The sequence below is a fragment of the Camelus bactrianus genome, chromosome 3 (assembly GCF_048773025.1).
Source record: "Camelus bactrianus isolate YW-2024 breed Bactrian camel chromosome 3, ASM4877302v1, whole genome shotgun sequence".
In the NCBI taxonomy this organism is placed as follows: domain Eukaryota; kingdom Metazoa; phylum Chordata; class Mammalia; order Artiodactyla; family Camelidae; genus Camelus; species Camelus bactrianus.
In genome coordinates, this window is record NC_133541.1 from 105409648 (window position 1) to 105428450 (window position 18803).

The following is an 18803-nucleotide window of genomic DNA, read 5'->3' on the forward strand; positions in this document are numbered from 1 at the left end:
CTGTTCGGGGCGGGGATGCTGCAGTCCCCGGTGTCCGGAGAGAAGCACCAGCGTCGCCCTCCTGGCCCCGGGGGCCAAGCCCAGGAAAGCGCCCACGCCTCCGAGAAGCCCTAGGTCGGATTTGCCACCTTCCCTCCCCTGATTTCGGGAAGGAGTCCGCTCCGGATTTCCCTCCCGGAACCCGCTCTCCTGGGCCACCGCGCGGGCTGGATGCGGCGGCCGCCGCCTTTGTTAAGAGGAGCCTGGGCGCCGCCTCGGCTGGTCGCTGGGTGTATAAACAGCCGGCGCGATCCCTCAGAAAGCCGAGGACGGGTCAGACTTTGGGCAGCCTGGCCGGCCGCTGCGAGCCTGAGACCATGAAAATGCGGATCAGAAAACGTGAAACAACCCACTCACTCTCGGAGGACTGCGAGGGGGCACGGTGTCCGCTAATATCAACCGTTCTCTGTACTGTAAAAATAATTCTCAAAATAATGTGTTTTAAAGGAACTTCACTGCCTGGCTCTCAGAATCGAAGAACGAGCGGTAACACTGCTCGGTAAGTAAAGAGTAGAAAACACCTGTAGTGAAAAAGCAAAAGCCCTGGCCGGCTACTGCGCAGCCGTCGATGTTGTGAGTGGTCCGATGTGCGCTGTTCACAGCCCCCAGTCTACTTCAGGTAGGGCTGATAGACAAAGGTCAGTATGCTATTAGGAGCAAAAAACGTGACCTTTCGGCGCTGGAACATACTAGCTTTTTGCTACCAGCTTCAATTAAACGGCCAAGAGTCACTGTGGCTGGGGGCTGAGGGATGTCGGATAGGGGACCTTCCTCAACTCTCCTGGAAAAAAAAAAACCCCAAATACACCAATTGAATAACAACAATGACAACGAAAATGGCTTGCCATGCAAAATTATACAAACCTCTCAGGACAAGTCTCCAGTGACCACACCACCCCCTGTGGAGCGAATCCTCCCCTAAGATAAATTCTGTAGATGTCACTGAGCATGACTAGGTCTGTGCTAGAGATCTTGAATTCACGTTTCTGTAAGGCAGGCCACTAATCACACTTCAGGACATCTTTTCATTAACTTGAAGGCTTCCTTTGCAATAGAGAAGCTATATAAAGCAGCCACAGAAAGAGGGTTCAGAACACTCCAGCTTGGGCATTCCTTAAACCTGAAATGAACCAGCCTGGTCACATAAGCAAAGGGCAGGCTAGGCCCTCCTAAACACTCCTGCTCGAGTGAGTTAATCCAAGCAGCCGGTTATTCATGGGTAACTGGACTGAAATGCAGTCTTCACAGAAAAAGCACACAGCATTCTCCACTTCATTTCTGTGATACTGTCGCTTGGAGGATGAATGCCAAGCAGAGGTCACCTCCCTGTACGTTAGCAAAAAGCACAGGGGGAAAAAAGACTAAATCAAAGGCACGCCCTAAGCATTTCGCTTTGTTCTTAAAAGCATAAGTGCTTTAAGAGCACTGGCCAAGAGTTGTGAAATTACAAAGCATTCTAGGGACTGGCATGCAAATGAGCAGGATTATATTTAGAATTGAGTAAAAAGAGAATTAACTACATACTATGCAACACTGCAGAGGTCTCTCTGAATCCTTCCCATAGATTTTACTTCCCCAAACTTGTTTGAAGGAATCTTACAAGTTCTCCTTAAGAAAAGCAAAAATATGTAGGGGACATTTACATCCTAAAGAAATACTACTGCCTTCTTTTTTTGCATTTCATGGGTTTGTCCTTTGGTTTTTGTCTTTCTTGCATCCTAATGATCTCCTCTATTCCTGTCATTATAATCCAGAACACTGCCTACTAAATAGATTTATACCACATTTTTGATCACTTGATGATTTTGTGTGTCTATTGTTTCAAATTACAAGACTTGGTTAATCTCTTTGAGGTCAGTTTTGCATGCAAGAAGCCATGCAGAATAGGACTTGTGATGTGTTTCTCTGGATCAGACTGCTGAGAAGCCCTGCACAGGAATGCATAATAACCAGCTAATCGGTTCAAGCTGTTGCCATCAGCAGAAATGTCCAGCAAACACCATTCTCCCCTCTTTCATCCCCTTCAATTATCTTTCTCTTTCTTAAATCAAAATCAAGTGTCTAAGAAGAGTCTGAAGGAAAAAAGCCTTCCTTGGCTGTGCCTTTCTTATTCAAGGAATAAGAAGAAAGGCAGCGTTCGACACAGGATGCCTCTGTGTCTGGCCAAGAGAGTGAGGAGTGAAACCAGCATGGCTGTTTTCCACAGTAGAATGACTCTGAATGGTTTTCCTTGGATACACGGCAGTACTTGGCTTTGGGTATCTCAGGAAACTATGAGAGAGGGACAGGGAGACACAGAGAGATTTAATTTATGGTCCCAAAGAAAATTAATTTTGGCTACCAAATCTACCACATCCATAGACCTCCACACCTTGGTCAAGGCTACTGTATTCTAGTTGCTCAGGCCACAGGTTTGGCAGCATCCAAACCTGGCCTTACCTCCTTCAATCTAATCCAGTTTGCACTCCATATCCCTTCTGTCAGGAACTACTACTGGTTCTGTCTTTTAAATACAACCACACTGTGACCCCTTGTCTTCATCTGCAAAGCTTCTCTCTGTGTCTAGACACCAACCGCTACTCCCCGGACCACTGCAGTAGCCTCCTAATCGGGCTCTCTTCTTTGCCATCAGTCATTCGTTCATTCATTCATTCTCACAATATTCACACGGTATTTAGCCTGTGTGTACTTCTTATTTTTCTAAGTACTAGTGCTACAGAGGTGAACAATAATAACAACAATAATAATATCCCAGATCTTAAGGAGTTTCCTTTATACACTTATTCAGAAGAGTACCATCTCGGGGAAAGTGTATAGCTCAGTAGGAGAGCACATGCCTAGCATGCATGAGGTCCTGGGTTCAATCCCCAGTGCCTCCACTGAACAAACAAATAAACATAATCCCCCCAAAACAAACAAAAAACAGAAGAGCACCATCTATCACTTGTTAGGCCCCCTTCTTTGTTTTATTTATCTTCATAGTCCTTTTCACCACGTGGCACATTAATTTATTACTATTATCCTCCTCATCACTAGAATCTAAGCTCCTTGAGGGCAGGGAATGTGTCTGTTTTATCTACTCCCATGTCCTGAGTGTGTGAAACAGGGTTTTGCCCATAGGAGTTGGTCAATAATTATTAGGTGAGTGAATGGAAGAGCATTTTAAACTGTCTGAAGAAAGAGTAAATAGAGGGAATAAGAACTTTCCTGTAATTAAAGGGCATGTGATTAGAATCCAGAATCAAGAATATCTAACTCATCTATAAAACAGAAACAGACTCGCAGACATAGTAAACAATCTTATGGTTACTGGGGGAAAGGGGGTGGGAAGGGATAAATTTGGGGGTTCAAGATTTGCAAATATTAACTACTATATAAAAAATATATTAAAAAATTTCTTCTGTATAGCACAGGAAACTATATTCAGTATCTTCTAATAACCTTAATGAAAGAGAATATGAAAACAAATATATGTATGTACATGCATGACTGGGACATTATGCTGTACACCAGAAATTGACATATTGTAACTGACTGTACTTCAATTAAAAATAAATAAATAATCATTATCATTATTTTTTTAAAAAAATCTATATTTGATTCTCTAAGGCTTCTTAGAGTTTCGTGATTCTAGGTTTCAGAGCAAGTGAATTCAAGATGGTGAGGAATCACTTTACTAATATGATCCAGTCACAATTCCAAGGCAACAAATGGACTCAAGAATGGCTCAGGAGAATAGATTTGGTACCTGAGCAGTGATTAGAGAGCTGTGACTTTGAAAGGAGCTGCCGTCCAAGCGTAAGAGAAGATAAGAGCCTTGTTAAAGAATTTCTTTAAAAAAAAAAAAAAAGATAATTATGTTCAGAAGAAAAACTGTGGACTAGAACCCAGAACGGTGTTCTGTTTAAAGATGTGGACCTTGGAGTAGAGGGACCTCAGTCCACATTCCCATTATCCATTTCCTACTTCCATGAACTTCAGCAGATTATTTCAGCTTTCTGAGCCTTGGTTATTTCATCTCTAAAATGAACATCTTACTACCTACCTTACAGTGTTTTTGTGATGATTTATTAATTCATTCAACTCATATTTATTGAGTGCCTATTATGGGTATCTAGGCACTAGGGATACAAATATTTGAATAAAACAGATGAAACCCCTGCCCTTTTGAAGCTTTCATTCTAAGGAAGGCAGAAATCAAGAGTGAAAAATTAAAGTATATAATGGCAAGTGCACTGGGGATAAATAAAGCAGGGATGGGGCAGTGAAAGTCAGAGTCCTTCCAGTGTCTTGAGGAATGGGCTGGAATTTTCCATATCGGGGTCACAGAAGGCCAGGTGAGATGGTGGTCACTGGGACCAAACGGTAACCGTGGAAGCAGTAAGAAATGGTCAGATGTTGTCTATCATTCAAGGTAAAGCCAACAATCTTTGCTGATGGATTTGACTGGGCTATCAGAAAAAAGAGGAATCAGAGATTACACTAAGCAACTCAATAGACGAAGGTGAGATAAGGAAAACTGTGGGAGAAATGGAATTTGGGGGGGAAGTCAGGAATATGTTTGTGGACATTTCCTATTAAACATCCAAGTGAAGTGCTGCACAAGGAGGTAGATATGCAAGGTTAGGCAGCTAAGGGGGGAGGCTGGCCAGAGACACAAATTTGGAGGTTGTCAGCCTGCTGGTATGGTTTAAAGTAGCCATGCTGGTTGACTGACCAAGGAAGTGAGTGGAGATGGAGCTGCGAGGTGACTCTCAGTATCCTGAGGGGAAAGAAGCCACCGGACAAAGCCGCAGAGACAGTGGTCAGTGAGAGTGTGGGGACCCTATGAAAGCATAGTGTTGTGAAGGGCAAGAAATGGAATGATTTCCAGGAAGAGAAAGGGTTCACTTTGTTACATGCTGTTCAAAGGTTCAGGACGGTGGGAACTGAGAATTCATCAGGGCATGAAATCACTGAGGACCTTGAACAGAGCACCTATAAAATGACTATCTTCATGCCCACCGCACAGTGGCTGTTTTTTTCTGAACAAGTATTAAATTATTCCAGTAATATTTCCTGAGTAGCTACTAAATGGGTATGAGCACTAGAGCCGTCTTAATGAAGCTGTGGGGGGTGAAATCTGATTGGAGTGTTTCCAAGAGAAAATCGTAGTGGAATTTGGAAACACCTAGTACAGCAACTCTTTCAGGGGATTTTATGGTAGACAGGGAAGGGGATACACAGCAAGAACTAGCAGAGAAAGTGGAATCTATGAGAGAAATGGCATGGTTTATGACAACGGGCTGATTCAGTAAGAAGAGGAAACTTCACGCTGCAGGAGAGAAATGGGACAATTGGGGTATGGTTCTTGAACAGACAACACAGGTGACACCTAGTGTTCAAACAGAGGGCTTGCCCTTAGCAAGGAGCAAGGACCGTTCCTCCCCAAGGAACTCAGGGGAAGAGTATGTTGGCACGGAGACTGGGAAATTTCATGGAGGAAGTTTACCAAAGCTCTCTTCTGACTATGTCTGTTTTCTCTGCCATTAGCTACGACAGTGTGGGAGAGAAGGTGTCAGAAGTTAGAGGAGGGAGGAGTTGGTATGAAATCATTTTTTAAGAGAGCAAAGAGACTAGAGAAATACGGTGTGATTACCTGGCAACCCCAAAGATTCCCTGTAGGTCGTGGTCATGAATTTAAAGAGCGTCCCGTAAGCCTGGCTGTGGCTGTTCTTCTACGCATACATGCAGCAGGGAGGAGGCAGCGTGTGGAATTTAACAAGGGTTTCGCTAGGTGAGTGCTGAGAAGGGAGAAAGAAACCCAAGGGAGTTGAGGCTAAAGCATGGGATCTAAGCTGACTAAGAGAGAAGGGAGGGCAGAGACGTATAGGGGAGGAAAGGATAGTGAATATATGGAAGATTAAGTAAGATTATTCATATAAAGCTCTTAGCACAAAGTTAACTAGATGGCAGCTACTCCTACCATTATTTTTAATGTTCTGATAATTATTTGCTGAACTCATGTGTGTCAGGGACCATGTCTTATTCATCTCAGTCGTCTCCAGCTCTTTCATGAGGCTTGGAATAGAGTAGCATCAATGGGGGAAAAAATTGAATAGAGGGAAAAGCCAAGAATATTGTCTTCCTTGTAACCTCCGAAACATCTAAAATAAGTGCTTAGCCATTTACATAGTTTTGACTATTAAAAATATGTTCTACTTTTTAAAAAACAAATTTATATTTTGCTAAATTAATATGGGAAAGCATTTCCCCCTGATCCAGATTTGAAGGATGAAGAAAAACACAGACCCCAAAGAAATACAGAAGCATTTTGCAAGGGCAAAAGCCACATACCGGGCCTTTGTGAAATATATAGGCTGTTCTAATGTGAATGAATGAACATTTAATCTCAGAACTGCCCATTAAGTCATTTGGGTCCATTCATTTTACCTACCTTTCAAACAAAGGAAATCTTAGTCATATACTTCCAGTATCACAGAACGAAAATCAAAGCGGTGATTCACCTGCTATTATTAGATGTTTACATATTAGATACACAGAAATAACCTGACAAACAATCCTACCCTCGAAACACATAAGCCAAAAAGAAAAAAAAAAAATTGAGAGCCACAGCAAAGTATTCCCACAGCCTATTCCCAAATCAAACTTATATCAGCATGAGCAAGGTATGCAAACCTGCTTCTTGCTGCATGGAGTTTCTCATGCATTTCCTCAGTGGAGGACGATTCTGAAGGCCTCTGACCTTCTCCAAAAGCTCTGATGGCAGCTCATTCCAAAGCCCCTGGAATGGCCACGCTGGCTGGGGTTAGGCAGTAAGGATGGGAGGCAGGGATGGATTACTATGTGTTTATCTCCGTCTCCCAGCACATGTTAGACACACAGGTGAGGTTACATTCACACTAACATAAAAAGAAATCGTGACCATTTTGCCTTGAAGATCACAGAGATATTACAATCTGATTCATTTACTTGAACTTCAGAAATTTTGAGAGGGCTTTGCCTTCCCAAAGTTCTTGCTGCGTGCCGCTTTCCAGCAACAAATCCCAGGTTCCCACAGCTATGAGTGTGCATGAAATTGGGAAAGAAGGCATTCCAGGGTAAAACATTTTGATTTGCAGTATTTAGGGTCAGCTGTGGGTAGAGCCTTATGTCCATTCAATTCCCTATAGGACTAGCTCCCTTTCTGACTAAAACCATTTTTGTACGTGCCATTCAGTTGAAATACCCATTAAAGAAAACCAGGGAGCTGAAATTGGATGCTTTTTGAGGAGTGATGAGGGCTGAACTCGGGACTTGGTATAAATTCACAAATGATGAAATTTTATTTCATTCCTTTATTCGATGATGCATGCATAAATTTAGCAACTATTACGTAACCTTTTTTTTAGGTCAAGATTAATGATAGAAAGTAAGCCATAGAACAAGGCTCACCGAGGACTCTGAAACAAAAGGCAGGTGGCAGAAATCAGGTGGGGGCAATTACTATCCTTCCATCACAATACTGTCTCAAAAGATCTAGACTGTCCGGACATCTTGAAGAACATCCCATTAGGACATTCTTTTGGTGACATCACACAAATCTGACAAAATGAGCATGCAGTGACAAGCATATTGAAGGCTTTGGTTGGATCCATGAACCCTAGAGCATTCATGAAGGATACATGAACTTTTTAAGAGTAGAAAATAAAGTCTACAAAGATGCAGGGGCCTGACACCTGTAAAATTTTAAAAGTCCAGTGGATATGGGCAGGTCACAACACTGCCTCTCAAGTAAAGGACAGACTATTGCATGGGGCAAATCCCTTGCAAAGAAGGAAGCATAAAGCCTGGGAGGTCCATCAGACTTTAGAGACAACTTATCCATATCTGGAAATACTTTTACAGCATTTATACATGAAAGGCTGTCAGTTCTGAGTGGTGACTGGAGCAGAAAAGGGCTTTGCAGCAGATCCAGGATGCAGCATAAACAGCCCTGCCCCTTTAGCCAAAAGACCCAATAGATGCTACAGCAATGGAAGTATCTGTGGTGGGAAAAGTCACCACGGGAAGGTCGTGAAGTCCCACCAGGAGTATCACAGTTTACACTCCTGGGGCTCCAGAGCCAAAGAATTGGGCACTATTTGAAAAATAGGTCCTTGAGTGCTGCTGGACCCTGGGAGAGATGGAAGGCCTGACCAGCGTCATGAAGCGTCCAAGCAGCCAGACACGTCCATCATCAGCTGGGTTCTGGCAGACCCACCGAGTCATAAGATCAGTTGGGCCAAGCACCAACTAACCATGAGAAGGGCTGCAAGGCACAAGTAAACTACCCGAAGGGGCGCTCCGACCTCCCACGTCATGCACTACTGCTGCTCCAGTTCCCTTCTGTGAGCACACACCTGTGATCAGCTGACGGAGGAGGAAAACACCCGAGCCTAACTTCCGGTTGGGTTGGCTTGGTCCATAGATCAACCTGAAAATAGGCCGTGACCACTTGACAGTCCCACTCAGGGGCGGCACTGAAAGACAACGGTCAACAGATCTCTTCCCAACTGGCCAGAGCTTCAAACAATGCACTTAAGCATCCACTTTGAAAGAAAAGTGGCTCAAGATTATATATAGTGTTGAAGTGTTCTTGGCAGTAAGGAGAAAGATGAAAGACTAAGGGAAAGGAGGGCTTAGCTAGAAGAATACGGTAGACCTACAGGAGTGGGCATAAAGAATGAAGATATTATAGCTTGATGCCCTCCAGAGAGCAACCATCGTAGGAGAGGCACTTAACAAAGAGGTAGACAAAATGACTCAGGCAGCTGACTTCAGTCACCCTCCATCATCACCCACCCCAATGCTGGCACAGTAGGCATCTGGATGGAGTCGACACGACATGGTGACAGGGATAGAGGCTATGCAAGGAACCAACACCCCACTCACCAGTACAGATCCAGCTACTGGTGCTGTCAAACATCCATCCTGCCGACAACAGAGACCAATACTTCCTCCCCAATATGGCACCATCCCTCAAAGATACACACAGCCACTGGGTGGACAAGTGGACTACCTGAGACCCCTTTCACACTGGAAGGCACAATGACTCATTTTTACGGAAATGAACACATATTCTAGGTATGGATTTGCATCTTCCGCTGCTATGGCCTCACAGTCAACACTATTTGAGTGTTTGATGCACTGGCATGGGATCCCACATAGCATCACATCAGACCAAGGGACTTGTTTAAACAGCAAGTGAGATACAGGAAAGGCCAGAGGACCACGGGATCCACTAGTTACATCAGATACCACATCACCCTGAAGCTGCCATCCTGAGTGGTGGAAGAGCCTACTGAAGGCACAACTGAAGCACCAATTAGTGACGATTCCTTGCAAAGATACAACATCCTCCAGAATGCGCTGTACATTGTCAATCAGTGCCCTTTACATGGTGCTGTGTTTCAAGGGGAAGAACACAGGGATCCGAGAACCAAGGGGAAGAAGCAGGAGTGACCCCTTTTACCTTCACGCCCAGAGACCCAGCTGGGAAACGTGTGTTTCCTGCAACTCTGGGTGGGTTCGTATCTTGTCCCTAAAGGGCAAAGGCTTCTACCAGGGGACACAGCAGGAGCCCTACTGAACGGTATGCTACGTTGCTACAGGGCACCTTGGTCTCTGAGCCCAGGGACCAAAGAGGCAAGGAGAGTTGGTGTCCTTCTTGGTAGGACCCTGTTTATCAGGAGAAGATGGGGCTGCTGTTGCAGAGCGGGGGGCAGGGAGGAGTACGGAGGACATGCGAATGATTCACCTGGGTTCTTTCAGGTACAGTCTTGCCTGATCTTGATGGTAAATGAACAAGTACACCAGCCATATCCTGAGATGGACGTGGTGACCAGGATCTCCCACCCGAGAGATGCAGAGCCACATCTCAACACCAAGGAAAGCACCCGGACCAGCAAAGGTGTGGTCTAGAATGGCTAGTAGAGGACAACAATGGGTATTATTGTGGCCCTAAGACCCGCTTTGGGAAAAGAAGCCCTAAGACCCCCAAGAGAAGAGGCTCAGATGGATCCTGGAGGTTTTGCTCCCAGAAATTACACAAAGCAGTGACTCTGAGCGGGGCAAGGAGGGGTCTGCACAGACACATAAAGCTCCACCCAGCTCCCAGCTCAGGACGGAAGGGCTCAGCCCCCAGGCGCTCTCAACGCCTTCCTTTTCGAAGGTACACACCCGTCGGGACACGCCGTTCCAGTCGTCATCAATGTGACTTCATAAAGGCCTGGCCTCCGAGGCACAAAAGGGTCACAGCTGTAGTGGGTTACCCCAGTCTCAGGGCTGCTGGGTCAGCTGAAGGCTTTGTTACGACCACATTACAGATCAACACCCTCCTCTGCCCAGTCCTTCCCTTTCTTTCCTTTCCCCCGATGTCGATCCTAAGAACACCCCCTAATAAATTTCTTGCATCTTATTCTTCTCGGCATCTGCTTTCCAGGAACCCCAACCTGCAACAGTGAGGCTGCTTTATATCTATATGGGGAGACTTTTTTTTATTTAGGCAAGATTTTTAAATGTATACATTTCATACTCAAATTTAGATTTCTTTAAAATTGGAAAACTTGGGAAGTCTAGGCTCATAGATACACCTTGGTGCCCACCAGCTAGAGTTACTGGACAGAACACATATTTCCCAATGAACCATAATGTCTGCTGCCCCCTCTTCCTTCATATAGCGTCGGCTTCCATGTTTTTAGGCCACCTGCGTGGCTTACAGTCACCTGAATTTCTTTTATCAGACCACTTGGAGACTGAATTATTCAGGCATTAGAAATTCTGTATCTCGAAGCCGACTTTGGTGCCTATTCGGAACTGAGAGAGCAGTGAGTTATCTCCAGGAAACTATTACCTCCTCCCCAGCCCACCCCAACTGGGCCCTAAAGCACAGGGCTGAATCTCAGAACAGCCTGACCCTGTATTGAAAGCCAGTTTGAGAGCGTGGGCTGGAGCTGCTGGATCTCTGGTTAAGTGCAGTCAGCTTCACCTTTGGGCTGAATGGAAACACATGTGATTGGATTCAGACCTCTCTGGGTCCAGAGCAGCAGTTCACCCCCCAGAGGGGGGATGTGAGACTCACTCTTGGATGGAGGCTCAAAATAACAAGCCAACCCCCAAGTGCAAGGCTGCAACCTCAGTTTATATTTTCCAGGTTTCCCATCCGTCTCCAGGAAGGGACTCTGGCTGCACGTCTTTTGTGTTTTTTCCCTCCCGTTTCCTGTACTCGGCTGTAGCAAATGCTCTGGGGCCGTAGGGCCCCATCAGCCTCTGGCTGGCTCGCTGTTGTTTCAGAGGAGGAATGGCAGAGACATATGCCTGAGGGTCTAGTCCCAGGTGTCCCTGAGCAAACTCCCTCAAGAGTGGGGAGTGGAAACAGGCTTCTCTCACATCACTGGTATGTCAACAAAGGAGCACTTCTTTGTAGGATGAGTCACCTGTGTGCACTGATCCCAAGAGAAATGCTGGATTTCAGACCTTGAGATGCCCAGCATCACTGACCCGGCCCCAGGCAGAACACTTGGTTACTATTGAAGGTCCAGGTACTCATGGTTTTGTTTTGTTTTGTTTTGTTTTGTTTTGTTTTGTTTTGTTGGAGACAGTGAACATAAGAGGCAGGAAACTGAGACTGAAATAGAGGAAAACTTAGATTTTCCAAATTCATTTCAAATAAGTTGACTTTGGAATGAGCCTGAAAACCTGAGCTTGCCTCATCTGTAAAATGGGTCAGCAAAATATATGGATATGCTGACACAAACATGAAAGAACGGGTCAGAGGACAAAGAGGAACTGATTCATTTAAAAGGAGTTGCTGACGTGTGTCATTACGGCATAGCATGATTAGAAGAATAGGTCCTGTAACAGTGAGGATAAAACATAGAGAACCCCTGACCAACCAAGGACTCAGTCAAATCCTAATCCTGCCTCCCTGCTGTGATCATCTACCAAAGCAGATAAGGACTTTCTGGACTTAACAGTATGGGATACTGAGCATCTTCCAAAAAGACACCCAGAATTAATTAATGCATAGTTTAAAGACTAACCAACTGCTGTTTTCATCACTTTATAGCCACAAATAATTGGCAGTGACCTCCAAAAACTCCAAGTATTGCTCAGGACAGAGATAACACATTTTGTTATTGACACCTGCTGGGTTTGTACATTTCATGGGGAATCTCTGCTGCATGACGAAAAATAACATATAACAACATGGTTAATAGAACAGTGGTTCCCTTATAGTGAGAGTTTAAAGCTAATGCCACTATGGAAAATAATTATTATAAACACCCACACATCTCTGATTCAGCTTTAATTAAAACTAGTTAAAATGTGGACCACTTTCTTTTTCCGTACAGGAGCCCTGGAAATCACCTATAGGAGTAGATTTAAGGGACAAGGACACAAAGTTTGCCTTAAAAGATCCTACTCAGATAAGGGTAGAAACTATGTTTGCCACAGAAGGCTGATTTGACTCGTTAACTCTCATGACAAATTTACTATGGTCTTGCTAACTGACATCTCATTCACTAGTATAAAAAGGTGGTAAAGACTCTTGGAAGGACAGAGCTAATAACACTCATATGACTTTTTTTTTTCAAGTAAGATAGAAACTAAGTAGCCAATGAACTTGAGAACACAGGGAGGCTCTCTATTCTCCATAACAACATCCACACAAGAGAAAAATATCTGAGGCAGCCAACTGCCCATCACCAGGGACAGAGCGAGGGACTGGCAGTGCTCCCCCCACCGCCCCCGCCAAAACTCCTCTGACCATTGGGCTGCCCTCAAGCTAACTCGACCCTGGAAGCCTTGGCCAGCGGCCCCCCAGCCTGCACTCTGGAGCCGTCTGCCTGATGCCAGCAGTGTATTCTCCTTCCCCAACAGTCAGTCTCTGTACCTTGATGGCTGCTGGAGGTTGGTATCCAGAAACCTGCTTGACTGGTCCCTGGGGCCGCTGGTTTTTCTCCCCACTTGGCAAGAATCACTGTTACCCTGAGTGTGCCCAAGTGGGCACACAGAGAGCCCTCTACAGAGCTCAGAAATGGAATCCAACTCCGCTCGTCACACAGACTGCAGTTCTAAGCCATGTGGTGCCCACTAACAATAGTGCCCTGGACAAGTTCATCTAAACTCAGTCTCCTCCTCTGTAAAATGGGGTGATATGGTTAACTTAATGGAAAGAGGATTAGGTGAAGTAAGGGACAGTATCTAATAGCCTGTGAATGCTCCAAGACACTGGACTGATTAATCTGATCAATTAAAACATTGCATGATGTTGCCCAGGATACAGAGTGTTAGGGAGTGAACCCAGACCAAAGAAAGCCGAACAAATTCTGTGGGTATATAATTATTTGGGCATATTTTTTCCTGGGGAGGGTGAATCTCTAGTTTTCTTCAGATTCTCAAAAGGGTGCATGACTCCATACAGGTCAAGCATTCTCATCATTGATGTGATACTGCGTCCCAACCCTTATCTCAGGCCAGACGTCTTGTCTCAGCTGCAAGCTCATTCATCCAACAGCATAGAGGGCGTCTCCACCTGAGTGAGCCACAGGCACCCCCACCCCACTGCAGTGGACCCTGTGGTGACCACCCAGATCCCCCTTCGGGAGTAAAGGGCTTATGATCCCAGCTACTCGAGGGCCACCAGCAGAATCTCTCATTTGTCAGCCCCCTTTGCACGTGGCTTCAGCTGAGGTGGTCCACCTTGCCCAAGATGGCATTGCTTTGCAGGGTGGCCCACATCCAATGAAACCAATGAAGAGTTGAGGCCTGGCCCTCTTAGTCCCACTCGGGTCAGAGCTGAAGGTTCATCCTCTCTGCAGACCTCCCAGCAGGGTCAGTGGTTGGGGCTGCGTTCTCCCTCCACCCAATTCTGCTTCTTCTCCTTCCTTTCCCTTCCCGTCCACTGGTGCTGATCTCAAGAGCAACCCACAGAAAACCTTCTGCACGTTACTCCGTCTTACAATCTAATTCCTAGAGAGACAGGAACACTCAACATAGATTCCAGAACCTTCTGCACTGTCTCCCACGTTTAGTAGCTCGGCTGGTGATACCTCGCTTCACCTGGTCTTTAACCAGAAACTACAGCCTTATAGACCTTGTGCTTTTGCACTGTCTGCTCCCTCTGCCTGGATCAACCTCAGCCAGTCTGGGCCCTTCTTATCATTCTGGTCTCATCTGAAATATCACCTCCTCATTTACCTGTGTGGGAGTCTCCAACCACTCCCCAGCACTCTCAGGTTAAGCCTAAGATTCCTCATATGATGAACAAAACTCCCCACACGTGGCCCCTATGCTCATCTCTGTGGCTTCATCTCCCCTCACTCCAGATGTACTTTATGTTCCCGTGACCCTAGGAACCAGGAGTTCCTCTCACATCATGTTGTTTCTTGCCTCCAAGTGCTTGTCCGTGTTGTACCTTCCCCCTGAAATCATCGTCCCTCTTCTTAACCTGGGAATCTCCAAACACTCCTCGAAGACTCAGTTCAGGCACTCTCTCTTCCAGGAAGCTTTCCCTGACACCTATCCAGGGACCCCTGGTGCTTCCCTGAGCCTCTGCCAACTTCCAGCACTGCGCTGACAGTCTACGTAACGACTACCTGTTTTCTTGGCCATCTTCATCTTCAGATTCTCAAAAGGATGAGGGTAGGGCTCCTTGAGGGCAGGGCTCTGACTATTCACTACAGTATCCCCACTGCCAGCACAGGACCCAGCACACAGGTAAAGGCACTCATGAGATGTGTCTTAAGATAATTGCCTCAGATGAATACATACCAACCTACCTATATACATGCATGCACACACACATACATGCACAAACTCAAACCAAATGTAAACCCTACTTGGAGCAGAATCCTGAAGGGCCAACGGGTTGGCTGCGGTGGAGGATGTTTTGGATAGGCTCATTTGCATGTTAACAGGGTATCAATTCAGTTAACCCTTGGTGAAAACATCTTGTCTAGAAGTTAAAGACAATCTTAGCAAAACAATTTTTAAAAGCTGGTGGGCAGAGGTTGGGGGTGGGTACTGTATTAAAAAGACTCATGTGTAAGCATCCAGCCAGGCTGGAATCGAGATATGTCAGCTTCTGTCTCTTTCACCTTCTGGGGCGTCATGGTCATTCACTAGCCTCTATTTACATTATCTACATATTTTTTCTAAACATTTGTCACTCTGTATTTCTTTGTTCTCATCACATTGAGAGAATAAAAGGAGTATCTCTTGGTTCCAACTCCCAATTGGAAAAAGCTGGCTCTGTTTGAGTCCACTGTTACCCTACAATCCAATTACCCTTGAAGAAGGGATGGAGGAATCAGGACATAAACATGGCTGCAAGGAGCCCACGCATGTGGATACAGAGGCACTGCTCAGAGAAAAGGGGGCCGTTGTGACCTTGGCAGAACCACAAAAGACATCTAGTGATTCCTGCCTGAAGCCCACATAAAAGGGCAGATGAGGATGCCCTGAAACTCACACAGCTCTACCAAGGGAAAGAAAAAAATGATAGTCATTAAGATAGGCACTCAAAGAGACGAAATGGAGGTAAGTTTTGCAAAGGTGATCCTTGACAACATAAATCAGCCTGCTCGCCATATGCTAATAAGTGTTCACAGTCCGGGTGTCACACGTAATTGTGCCGAGATGTCTCCCCTTCCCCTGCCAGCTCTCAGGCTTCTGGGTCTCTGTCTTTGATTGTCTATTTGCACTAGCTTCATTCTTTTTTTTTCTTTCTTTTTTTTTTTTTTTTGATCTTCAAAGAGAGCAGTTCCATGAGACCATAAGCAATCAACCCACACAGTCCTACAGCTGAAACACATACTAGAGAAGTCATCTGGTTTGCCCACCCCTAACCCTCAAGTTGTGACACCCTTAGAGATCCTAATCCAGAGATCCACCATCCATTACAGACTGCCTCCTTCATCCCAGAAATATAGGGGTGGGGGGGAAGGTGGGGTTCATGCCCTTATCAAAGCTCAGTCTCAGGTGAAATAAAATTGTGCACAATATCAGAGAGAGATGAGTAGACTACTGAACCAGACGCAGTTACTATTCTGAGATCCAAAATATAATGACAAGGTGTAATAGTGAAAAGAGAAAAAAAATAAGGGAGTGAAGAGACCCAAGTCTTAGCAGAGTTTATCTTATGAACCAATTGTTTGACCTTAAGCAATTCACCTAATCTCTCCTTATCTCTTTAATGGAGAATAAATTATTTGCTTTCAACCTCTCTGGGCCAAGATCAAATGAGATAATGGAAATGCCCTTGTCTGAAAAGAATACACTCCAAAAGGCCATCTAAACACCAGACCTTAGTATTATTTTTCCATCATGTCACAAACACCCAAGACTGATATCTGCTCAAAAGCCTATTTACCATTGTTGCTTTCCAAGCATGACCCTTCCCTTAAGTACCTCTCTCTTTTTCAAATTATTTATTTCTCCAGATGCATGTTTCTACTTTCCCAGGCTGATCTCATTTGTTCATTTCCTGTCCAAATTTCTAATCTCTCTAGGTTGCTCTGTACTATGTCTCTTCCTCACTAGTGTCTATAATGCCATTCCATTTACCCTCATCTGCAGATATAATTGCCATAATGGGTTTACAGCCTCTTTCCAAGCCATTAATAACAATGCAAAACGAAATGCGTCTGAGGCCGATCTCGCCAGCATCCTTCTGGAAATCACAACATGCTATTTTTCATTCTTGTTGGGTTTTTCAGCCAGTTTTGAGGTCATCTTTCATGGTTCAGAGAACTTCCTAACCCAACCCAAGACTGTTCGGTTTTGTTTTTTCAATCATACGGAAACCAGATTTTGTTTCTCCTGCTCATACAAAAATAAATAAAATAAAGGAAAATAAAATAAGTTGTAATATGCCAGCACATGAAGCTGGACACTTAAAGCCCTGGGAATCAATCAGTGGGTTCTTATCCAAAGATTTGTCTCACATTAACGCAAGAGCGCTCACTGGGATTCCACTCCTGTGTTGATCCAGAAATCAAGAAGACCTAAGTTTTCCAAGTGAAATTCCAAATCCTTGTTTCTTTCCAGTAGAAACCTGCAGCCAAGTTCCTCCACAAACCTAAGGCACAGTCTCTGAGGCTCACTACAAAGCAGCAACTTCTCTCTGTTGTTTTTCCTCCATAAACTGGCTGACATGACAGTCCCTGTCTTTGCTTCCATTACAACACTTGGCAGTTTCTAAAGAGAAAGGAGTTTGGAGAAGAAAGAGAAAGGACACAAATACTAATCCATGGGTGAATAACCCTGAGAAAAGGTTTCGCTGCCATATTATTGCAAACAATTTTCTTCCCTTCTTAGCTTGGAATTCCTTTTTTTGTTTTTTACTTAAGTTGGGTAGGGGGTGCTTTGCCATTTTGGAATCTCACTTCTTCTTGAGCGTTTCTGACCATGAGCTTTCCCACCAGCAGTTCTGCTTTTTTACATTCTCACTTTGATTCAAGCTCCAAAAAAAAAAGTTGGAAATTCAGGTTAAATGAAACCTTGGGGCTCTTTCTGAACTCTCATAAGGATCTTCATATTTCTTCCAAAAATGTATTTTAAATATTTTAAAGACCAACAACCTCAGACATGCTAAATATTAGTTTCTGGATAAAGAGGAGAGAAAAAGCTACAAGGACTTCAATACCCTCAGTTAATCGCAGTGTTGGAAGAAAAGTCTAATTTATATCAATTCCTTTTATCTGGAAAAGTAGAAAAACATGAACTTGGGACACAGACCAGGTTTTCGAACCTGGTTACATCAAATACTTGCTTTTATGAGACTGGTAAATCTATAAAACTGGAAATTTTTCTTAAGCTTCTTGCATTGTTTCCTCTTCTATTATGTGGGGACAGTACTACTGCTGTCACAGAGCAATGTTTGGATTAAATGTGCAGAACAGTGACTAGTAAACATAGTGCCTGCTGCAGAGTGGGTGCTCAGTAAGTGTCAGCTGTCTCCCTTGTCCTCCTGGACATTCAATGGGAAAATATGTCATCTTTTATTCATATACATGGTTCACTTTCTCGTAACACTGTTACCGGGCAGTCATGAACTGCTAAGAGGAAAATGTCTTTTCATGAATGTAATAATGAGGATGATGATAGTAGACAGGCAGCATTCTAAATCCTTTTATATGCATTATTTCATTTAAACCTCACAAAGGGAGGTAATTTTACTACAGAAAAGGATGCAGATGTTGGCAATGGTTAAATGACATAGTAGACGGGTCAGGAGTTGATGTATATACTGTAAAGCATTACATGTAATGCCTGACATTTGGTAAATTCTTATTAAGTGCTAGAAATTTAGTGAAGGGGTAAGATTTTTTTGTAATATAATTAGAACTCTTTTTGTAATACCCTTTTATTTTTTTATCATCTTCATTGAGATATAACTCATACACCATGAAGTTCACCATTTAAAGTACCCAATTCAAACAAGCTTATACTGTATAGCACAGGGAACTATATTCAGTATCCTGTAGTAACCTCTAATGAAAAAGAATAGGAAAAGCAATACATGTATGCATAAGTATGAGTGAATCATGCTTGACACCAGAAACTGACACAACATTGTAAACTGACTATACTTGAATAAAAAAAATTAGGTATCCAATTCAGTGGGTTTTTTAGTATATTTTAGTATACTGAGTTGAACATCCATTACCCCAATCTAAGTGGAGAACGTTTTCACCACCAGAAAAGTCTTTTATTTTTTAAAATCTGGATTTTCAGAG

At 44.1% G+C, this 18803-nt stretch overlaps 1 protein-coding gene across 1 annotated transcript in view; it reads right to left on the reverse strand.

Annotated features, from left to right (window-relative positions):
- The window catches only part of DPYSL3 (dihydropyrimidinase like 3), a 107250-nt gene that overhangs the window by 61125 nt on the left and 27322 nt on the right, over window positions 1-18803 (reverse strand). The gene's annotated exons all lie outside the window — the stretch shown is intronic.